Source organism: Pinus tabuliformis, chromosome X (assembly GCF_031772625.1).
Source record: "Pinus tabuliformis cultivar Carrire ecotype Pingquan chromosome X, CPIR1, whole genome shotgun sequence".
Lineage (NCBI taxonomy): Eukaryota > Viridiplantae > Streptophyta > Pinopsida > Pinales > Pinaceae > Pinus > Pinus tabuliformis.
In genome coordinates, this window is record NC_142308.1 from 13,884,851 (window position 1) to 13,895,336 (window position 10,486).

A 10,486-nucleotide genomic window follows, 5' to 3' on the forward strand; every position below is an offset into this window, starting at 1 on the left:
AAGGTGGAAGGAAGCTCTTGCTTACCTTGGATAGGTTGAAAAGGTTGAAGGAAGAGAAGCCCCATATCCGTGAAGAACTTGAAGCCTTGGAAAAGAATGTTGAAGAAGAGCTTCTTCAATGGAGAGTGGAGCAAGATGAAGTTGCGGATTGCGCTGGCCAGGGAGAGGAAGTCGTGATGATTGAAGATGTTGCAGACATGACCATGATGGAGTATGAACTTGAGGATGATCAAGTTGGACCAGGATCGTGCAGTTTGCAGACATGGATGAATGAGGAAGAGCCTCATGATGATGATGAAGTAAGTATTGATACTTGTGTTTCATTTGGGCATTTGGTAGATGGGCCATATGCAGGGAAGGGCAAGGTCAGTTTGCCTATGCTATGGAGGATCTTACCGTGGTTGACTATGATGGAACCTTGTATGGAGAAGCAAGGATTGTTGATTGTTGCAGGACTTGTTGGAGCTGTTTGTGACCTTATGATAGAAGGTACAAAAGCCCTTGACAAGGGAGGAACATGATGATCGTTGTGGAGGATTGGGTCATGCTTTAGCCACATGGCTAAGTGCCCGGCATGAATAATGGACAGATTGGAGGGCACACTCTTGGGTGGAATTCTCATGGTCAAGACCAAGAGATAGTCTTGGTGGACACTTTGGTGGAGGAGCTGTGATGGAAGGGACTCGTGATGATGATGATATGGTTGAGTGACCGAGTTCACTAAACCAAAGATTGAAGACTTGGATGAGGATGACTGATGGTTGTGATGATTCTACTTGGTTGGACTACATGGGCAACTTAGTCATGGACATCAGGTTAGAGACATGGAGCATGGCGGTCTTATGCAGGGACATTATGTGGGAGCACTTGTAGAGGTGTCATGGACATCCAATGAGGAGTGCCAAGACAAGGATGTTGTGCAGATGGATTTGCTAGTGCGACATGGAGACTTGTTACTTATGAGTTGATGGAGAGGTTGTACACTCTTGTGCAACAAGACCATGGACTTGGATGGATTTGTGAGCTAATTATGGAGCATTCCTACTACATGGAGATGTTGGTTGGAGATGACTCATGGAGCTCATGATGACATGAGATTGTTGTGACTTTTAGGGACTTCATACATGGTGGACTTAGAGGATTTGATGCATTGAGGAACTGAGGTCAGGTGACTTTGATGCAGTATGGGATGTGTACTTCCAAAGTACATGTATGGGCATGGCTTGGAAGAGTGACTTGATGTGGAGGCTCGATGAGGCACTTTGGAGTGATGGAGTTACAACGATGATGATGATGATTCTTTGGTGATACACTTGAGCATGGGTTGAGCCGAGACTCAACTACTTTCTATACAAGAGAGCTGATCTGATCGAGGATCATGGGCATCACATGGATAGGTGAGACAAGTGCATACTTGTTTCTATGGAGACTTGAGGATGGCACATTGCAGATGATGAAGAGACTTCATGGACCTGAATGGGGCACATCGAGAGTGGGTTGATGAGATGATCTCTTCATATGGAGGAGACACACACATGGACAGCATGTTGCAGATGAGATGGATGGAGTTTCCATGGACCTGAGCATGGATTATGGAGATACATACTTTGGTATGGTGAGCTTGGTGGCAGTGGTCACTAGGCCGGAACATAGTGGAGAAAGAGTCTCTACATATGTTGCAAGGATGTTTGCCTTGTGTAGAAAGGTCGACATCGTGGATGGATGATGATCTTGGTGGAGAGCTACCGAGATGGTATGTTGTCAAGGACGACAACGATTTCAGGTGGAGGAGGATGTAAGGCCTCTGAGCTGCGGAGCGCCGGGCGCATCATGCACGAAGGTGAGTTGGGCGCGTGGACGGGCGCGTGGGCACGTGGGTGGGCAGAGTGCGATGGAGCTGCGGTTAGTTGCGACACTATTGCGACGAAAATGCAACAATACCATTGATACATATGCGACGATACACAGCAGTTGGGAGAAAAGCGGCTAAGTGTTGGAGGTTTATACACGGCTTGGGAGAAACATGCGTGGAGGCATGGCCGACCCAAGGATCATGTATTATGGGCGTTCATATGATATTTTGGTGGTTAGCCAAAGGGCTGCCACCCCACTTGTAAAACAATGTGGCATGCGTATATATAAGTGTACGATGGAGTCATTTCAAACAAGCACCTTCGCACTTGAGGAGTACGCACAAGGAAGAAGACAAGAGTGCGCAGATTGGGTTAAGACATGCGCATAACTCATGCGCATTGCCTTAGAGATTGCGCAGGGCTGTTTCTTGAGTGTTGGTTAGAAAAGTGTGCGGTATGTCAAGTGTTGAACATGCAGATTTGTGCAGGGCTTAAGGGGGAGTTCTAGGTGTCTCGGGTGAGCACCCTCCTACCGTGTAAGATTGGCACAAGTATTGTAAAGGCTGTTCTATGCCTTGATTGTAAAATTATTCTAAGTATTGGCTTGGAGCTTGCCAAGCATTACTTGTATTGTATTATTGAAGAAACTGTTATAATAAAATTGTTGGGCAAACTGTTCGGGAGTTGCCCCTCCCTTTATACTTGTTTGCAATTGTTGTTCTCGGTTAATTGCATATGGATAATGAATGAGTATGGGCTTCATTAAGTATAAAGGATAATGCTTTTACTTGGTTGCGAAACACAAACTAAGTATGTTAATGTTGGAGTAGGCGTAGTCCACGAATGTTAGTATTGTTAAAGAGAAAGCGTTCGGTGGTACCGCACCTCGCTACAAGCGGTTGGAAGACTACCGCAGGTGTAGGGGCATGACACGCCAGCTCAGAGTGTCGTGCTCAGCTGGAGAAAAGAATATGATACAATTGGAACAAGCTACAATTACTGATTTCCTACTTCCATTAAAGACATATGGAGAATAACTTTTTGCTTCCAGGTCCAAAATTGACAGTATGCAACGTATTGTTTTTCATTACAGCTAGTTCATAGCAATCGAATATCAAAACATGGACAATTTAAAAGATTCTTTCTTCAATCAAGGGATCAAAGGCAGCCTCTGTAGCACTCATCTCTATGTTTCTGTCGTCGCAAAGATTTGGTATGAATACCTTGCCGAAATCACCTTTGATACCATGCTTTATCCATTTATATTGAACCTTGTTCAGACTGTACGTCATCAGCTCGCCTTTTGCGCGATGGACTTATCACCTTCATTTAAAAAAAAATCAACTTCGTTTCACTTTAATTTCATTTTGTTGTTGGATTTTTCACCGTCCAAGGTTTTTAACTCGAAGATTTTCGAACAAAATGTTTTTTTTTTCCTTTTATCATTTTTCTTGTCTGAGTTGAAGCTCCCCAATATTTGAAGTTCAAAATCTTAAATTCCATTCGAAGGTGAATGACATTCTTTTTATTTTTTCTGACGGATTTTAAATTTCAAGATTTTAAAAATTCGACTTTTTCTTACTTTTTTTTTTCAGCATGAAAAAAAGTCTTATGATTATATTATATGAATTCATCAAAAAATACAGCACTGCATATGGGGACCATTAATTATGGCTGAATATAGAGGATCATATGTACATGGAGAGAAAAAGTTTTATGAAGCCATATCAGATCATGAAACAATAGGATGTATAGAGAGATATTGTTAGTAGCTTCTATGCACAAAGTGATAGTTCATTTGGCGATCCCATATGCCATGATATTTAAGGATCAAAAATCAACATAGGAGTCAAAGGTTGTGGAAAAATGAAAAGTCATACCAGATAGGGATCACATTATAGAAAATTATGTACCCAGCATAGAAAAGTCTTGGATCTGATGAGAGATGTTGTCCACTGTTATTTGCATCCTCCATATACCCTGTGGAGATGATAGACCCTGTTTTGATAAAGCATCTGCGCTCCGATTTTTATCCCTGGCAATGTGGGAAATGGTGTAGTCCTTCCTGGTGCTCCACATGGCCTTAACCCTGTTCAGCCATCTTGAGAGGTGTATGTTCATTATGATATGTTTAAACAGTACATGCTCAATGATCACTTTCGAATCCCCAAATATATGAAGCTTTTGTATGCCATGGAAGTAACATATAGATAGGAGTCTAGCCAAAGCCATGACTTCTGCTTTATTGTTTGTTCCAACTCCTCCATTCCAATGGATGTCATAAACTTGACCTTCCTCAATGATAATGAAAACTCCATAGGCACATGTGCCATGTTGAGCAGCTTCGTCAAAATAGGCACAAGGATAAACAGTGGCATCCTTGCACTAAGTCTGCCTATCGTGCCTGACTTTGGATTGGCAAGGTCATCCAATCTCATTATACAAACGGAGGATATATTCGAAAACTGTTGATTGCGGATCCCCTATTGAATTGAATATAATCCTGTTGCGCCACTTCCATATGGCCCAGATTGTTAACAGTGGAATAGGCCTCCTCTCGGTATACAAATTACTCCATCCTGTGAAAGCTTCAGTGATAGAAGTCGCATTGACGAAGGCGAAACCGAAATGGGCAGCTAGGTTCTGCCAAATCAACTGAGTTTGAGGACATTGAAGAAAAATGTGCAAATTGCTCTCAGAATTTGATCTACATATGGGGCATATGGCTAGACCATACCATTTCCACTTTTGGAGATTCTCCCAAGTGAGGTTCATATCATTGAAAACCAGCCAGGCAAAAATAATGATTTTTATGGGATATCTTGTTTTCCAAAAAATAGTTGGAAATATATTATCAGGTGGGTCGGATGCTGTATAAAGTAACTGTAAATATATTTGTTTTGCTTGAACAGATGTTGTGCCACCGAGACCTTTCCAAATGAGGAAATCCCTGTCTAACGAGCGATAAATGCCCCTCGCTCACATAGACGTAATGATGGAATTCCATTGAGTTTCCAGTGCACTGTTGAGTTGAATTTCTGTGGCAGATTTCCATATGGGAACTGCTCCATCCCATTTTTGAATGACACTGGCCCAAAAGAAATAACCCCTGTTGTGTAATGCTCTCAATAGCTGGGTGGAAAAATTGATTTTTTCTTCCGCACCTGCAAAATCATCTATGCCAATAATAATATTAGGTCTAGACTAGAATTTCTAGATTAAGTTTTTCCTGAAGAAAGGCTCCATTCTATGAAATCCTCTCCATATAGCTGAGCCATTAGAGGATCCAACATTACGCTGTCTGTACCAATAAGTCATGTCCTGATTGTCCATATACTTGGCTCTAATGACCCTGCTCTAGATAGATGTTCCCATAATCGCTTTCCACATGGTTTTGCAGAGAAGGGCTCTTCTAAAAGTGTGCAAATCCAATAAACCCCAACCTCCCATATGTTTGGGCCGAGACAGCTTCGATAGCTTAGTCAAGTGGAATTTTTTCTTATCCTTCTGTCCTCCCCATATGAAATTGGCAATCGTTCTGTTGAGACAGTTGATGATAGCTGATGGGATAAAGAAGAGGTGCGCCCAATAAACCATGATTTGTGCCAACACAGCTTGAGTCAGGATGGTTCGGCCTCCTAAGGATAAGCATTTGTATTCCCAAGCAGCTATTTTCTTGTAGAAATGATCCAGAATCCATGACCAATCCGCTACTCTGTATCCCACAGGTTTCAAATTATAGCCCAAATATTTCAATCCATTCCGTATGGGATAAGCTTTTATATTAAAAAGAATTGTTAGAAATGTGATGAGATCTCCATTTATATTTTCAACATGAAAAGAGGATTTTATATCATTAACAAACATGCCAGTGGCTAATTGAAATCTCCCCAAGATCTCATGAAGACATATCCATGTAGTTCTGCACAGCAGTGCTGATAATAGGATATCATCGACAAAGAAATTATGCGAAATGAAGATGTTCCTGCTTATAGGGAGGGGCTTGTATCTGTTTTGCTGGATCGCTTTCTTAATATGGAGGCTTAAAGAATCCATTACTAAAATGAAGAGAAGCGGTTGCAGAGAGCAGCCCTAACGTAAGCCCTTGGCCGCTTTGAAGAATGGGGTTGGGATTCCATTAATGAGGATTGCATAATTGACCTCCACCAAGCAGCCTATGATCCATTTGATGCATCTGACATCTAGGTCGATCCTAGCTAGTTGGCATCGTATGAAGCCCCAGTTCACGCAATCATAAGCCTTTTTAAGATCGATTTTCAACAGAGTTGCCTCAATTCTTCTGCTGTGCATAGAATGTAAGCATTCTTGGGTGAGGGCTACCGCATCTAATATATTCCTGTCCTTTAGAAACCCGTGTTGCTCTTGAGACAGATGGAGAGATAAAATGTTCCTTATACGGGTGGCTATAATCTTTGATATGATTTTGTATAATACGATGCACAATGAAATTAGCCGATAGTCAGAAAAAGTGGATGAGAGCTTCTTCTTGGGGATTAGAGCGATGTAAGTTGATGAAATGTTTTGGCTTATGAAGCCCTGAAGTCTCGATTCCTCAACCATATTTAGAATATCTGTCTTAAATATCTCAAAGAAGTGGATGAAGAAATCGATGGACCACCCGTCTGGTCCAGGGCACTTGTCTTTCTGGAATGATTTCATTGTTGTCAGTAATTCCTCCTCAGATACTTCAACAAATAGAGCATTGTTTTGATTTCCATTAAACATAGTGGGATATGGGTCTATTCCCCATAGAATGTCTTCAATGTCACAAACAAAATTCTTGCTGTATGCCTTTTTGAAATACTTCATAGCTTCTCGAGATATGGCCTCCTGAGTGGAATGAGTGTTTCCTTCCTCGTCCTTGATTTCCCAGATAGTGTTTACTTCCCTTCTCCTATTTGCAAACCTGTGAAAAAACTTCGTATTTTTATCTCCTTCTTTGAGCCATAACGCTCGGCTCTTTAGCCTCCAAGTGACCTCTTCAGCCTCTAATATCTTCTGTTTTCTTTTTTCTAATTCCCATGTATTTTTTCTAATGGAGGACGACATGTCTAGATATTTAAAGTGAGTTGATAAAAGCTCCAATTTTCTGCATATATCCTTCAGTTCTTTTCTGTTGGAGACCATTTTTTCCTTATGCCACCTTTTGACTTTTTTCCGAAGAGATTGCAGATGGTCAAGAAATTTCCGAGATTGGTTATTATACTACTTGGAAGCAGCTTTCCATGAATCATTTATAAATTTGTTGAAGCTCCCATCAGCCAGCCATGTGCGATTGAATTTAAAAGGGTATCCAAACCTGCATCCAACATGATTCCAATGAATAGAAATAGGCCGATGATCTGATATAAAAGATGGAATGATATTCATTGTAGGGGGGCCGAATCTTTCAATCAGATTTTCATGCAAGAGAAATCTGTCTAGTTTTTTTGCCAGGAAAGAATTATTAGATCGCCTGTTGTCCCATGTTGGTCCCCGACACTTTGGTAGGATGTCAATAAAATTATATTGGATAATGGCTTCCCGAATGTACCTCCCCATCGGATCATATTTCCTGCCATTGCCCCATATTTCTTCATTGCAAAAGGTACAATTAAAGTCTCCACCAATTATCAGAGAATCAATTTCAAGTAATTCTGAAGATAGAAGATTGTTCCAAAAAGGGAAACGATTCTTATATGGTGCATATAGATTTAATATGTGAACAGGGACTGATGAGCCACGGATATGGGCCAGAACAAGTATACCAGCAATGCATTGAAATGTCGCTGCCCTAATCCATTTCGGATCCCATAAGACCGCTAAACCCCCTGACATTCCCGCAGCGCTAGAAGCCACCATATGCCAAGTTGGAAGCATCCTCCTGTACCCTTATTATATACTTCATATTTCACTCTCTTTTTACATGATTGTTTTTAAACGACCTAATATTTCACATTTTTTTATATGATTATTTTTAAGAAATACTTTACCCACAACTGATTCTATATTTTCAATATGTAAAATAAATTGTTTCAATTTTTTTTTTTTAAATTTCTACAATTATATTTTTCAAAGTGTTATAGTTTAAATATATTTAATTATGTTATTGGACGCTATCTTTTTAATTAAATCTATATTAGTGAATGGCTAATTTATTATGAAAAGATTAATCTTCATAATGAATGGTTAATTTATTATGAAAAAATTTAGGCATAATGTTTCTTGAACGACATTATAGGAACCCAAAGCGTCAAAAAAATTATATGACGGGCAAAGAAGAATCCAAATTCCAACCCTGCTTGGATGGGAAGATTCTCGTATAACCTGGTTGACATTAAGTTTTAGTGGTCGCATATCTCTGAGGATCTGTCGTACCTGTGCACTCTCTCTTACCTTGTCATCGATTGACACCTGGCGATGAGTCTTGACTTCACCATACCTTATTATCCTGTGCTCCTTTAAGCTTCTTATCCTGTCGCTTCCACTTGGTACGGTTACCTGCCGTTTCTTCCCCAGATTTTGAGACACTTTTTGCACTGGCTAACGAGGTTGAGTCCTGTGCCCATCCTTCTTTGAATCCTGACTGCGACACTACTTTTCTTTCTGACTTATCTCTCGGGCTCTCTTCATCGAACGGAATACAAACGCATCCTCGCAGGGAGCATGGTGGAAACCCATCTCGCCCTCCGAAGGCTATGGGATCAATGCTCCCAAGCTTTTGTCTATTCGGCCTAAGTCTTTCTAGGAGAACCTCGAGAGATTAAAACTGCACGCCTTCCTAGGGAAGTGGAAATTCTTATACTTCAGTTGCCGTGATTAATTGATTAAATTTGAAGGGCTGGTCTTAATTTCAAATTAGAATGACATATATTCATGTCACTTTTCTAGAATGAAAAGCGTTGAAAAAAATTAAGTTTCAATTGACAATGGTGTAATATTTTTGCATTTCATTTTTAGAAAGAAAAAAAATATAAATATTTGTGTCAATGAAAAGTTGTTAATATGACAGAATTTTCAAAATATACCCCTATAATGGTGAGAGATCTAATCCCACCACAAGGCCATTTCATTGATTTTTGTTGGGGAATCTAGTCGGAAAGAAACCAACGGATCTTCAAGGATAAATCTACTTGTACAATCAAGATTGTTATTCAAAACCTAGCTATTACAGAAATTATTTCTTGTCAGGAACCTGTTTTACATTTTCATCTTCCTCATGTGACGTAAATACAAACATGCACAACTTGGGAATTCTTTGATGAGGCGGCACAAAAGAGCCCCTATCTAGGAGCCAGTGGAATTGTTAAGCTTCTTCTAACATTTTCCATAACTTTCTCTACAAATATTGGTTATGTTTAAAACAATTAAGATGGAATTTTTTTTCTTAAATTATTACTTAGATTGTACCTCACATGAATCTCCTCCATTTATTGCTATGCGAACTTTCAAAATTTCATTAATTGGGTAAAATGTATTGCAAGAATCCACAATTATATTTTTTTCTCCAATTTGTTAGAAAATACAACAAAAAATTCCTCACTATACTCAGAGTTCCTTTGATCACCTCTACAGGACCCAGAATATAGAACCATATGCCCTTGTATAAGGCTCGATTGGATATTAATGAAGACACATTTGAAATCACAAAAAGAAAGCTAGCAACATAAATATTTTTTTAACCCTTGGGTCTAAGAATTTTTTTTTGAATCACATGACTATTTATTGAGGTAATTTTTTTTAACTTTTTGTAATGATATTTTGAGATGTACATGAGAATTTCTAAGTGGAGGGATACTTATAAATTTTATAAAATGTAAACAGCTACTATCTTGATGCCAGACATAATAGAGATTATTTTGTAGGCTAGTTTCTACTAATAATTTACAGGAAAGAAACAAGAGAACACCCAAAATACAGATAAAACATCTCTGATATCAATGAGAATTATCAATTATCCCAGCATTGTCCAAACCCTAGCCCACAAGCCAGGCTATATAACTAAAATTCGTCCAATAGGGAATTTTACCAAAATTGGCAAAATCCCAATAATCACGCCAAAAATTAAATACACGCCAAAAGAAATAGTCTACCAAAAAACTGGCCCAAATCAGGTCAAAATCACTTCCTAAATGATAAACGAAAAATTACCATAAAAGGAAAAGAAAAACTAAAATTAAGGATTTGGAAAGGAAAGCGGTGGAATTTGAGGTCGAAAACAATGCCCACTGAGCGTAGCTGGATGGCCACGACGTGCGCACCGAAAAGAGATTTCTAGATTGGGGTCATATGCACGATTTTGATACTTGTAGCCAAAGTGATGGCCAAAATACGGAAGCACACTCAAACTTCGCCCAATTAGGGAACAATCAACATTTCCTTCCATCTTTGCGCTGATTTGCCAGCTCAAGGGGTCTCAGCACCTTCAACGTGCTATCTGATAGCTCATAATCCTCTGGCTTGGATCCTCCTGCATCAGTCCCCCCCGGGTTGGAAAGAACTCGTCCTTGAGTTCACAGTAGTGTCATCGAAATCCCCAAAACAAGGACTCAGGTGCTTCACATTAAATACATCAGAAGTCCTTAAATGACTAGGGAGGCGCAACCTATAGGCGTTATCATTGATCTTCTGTA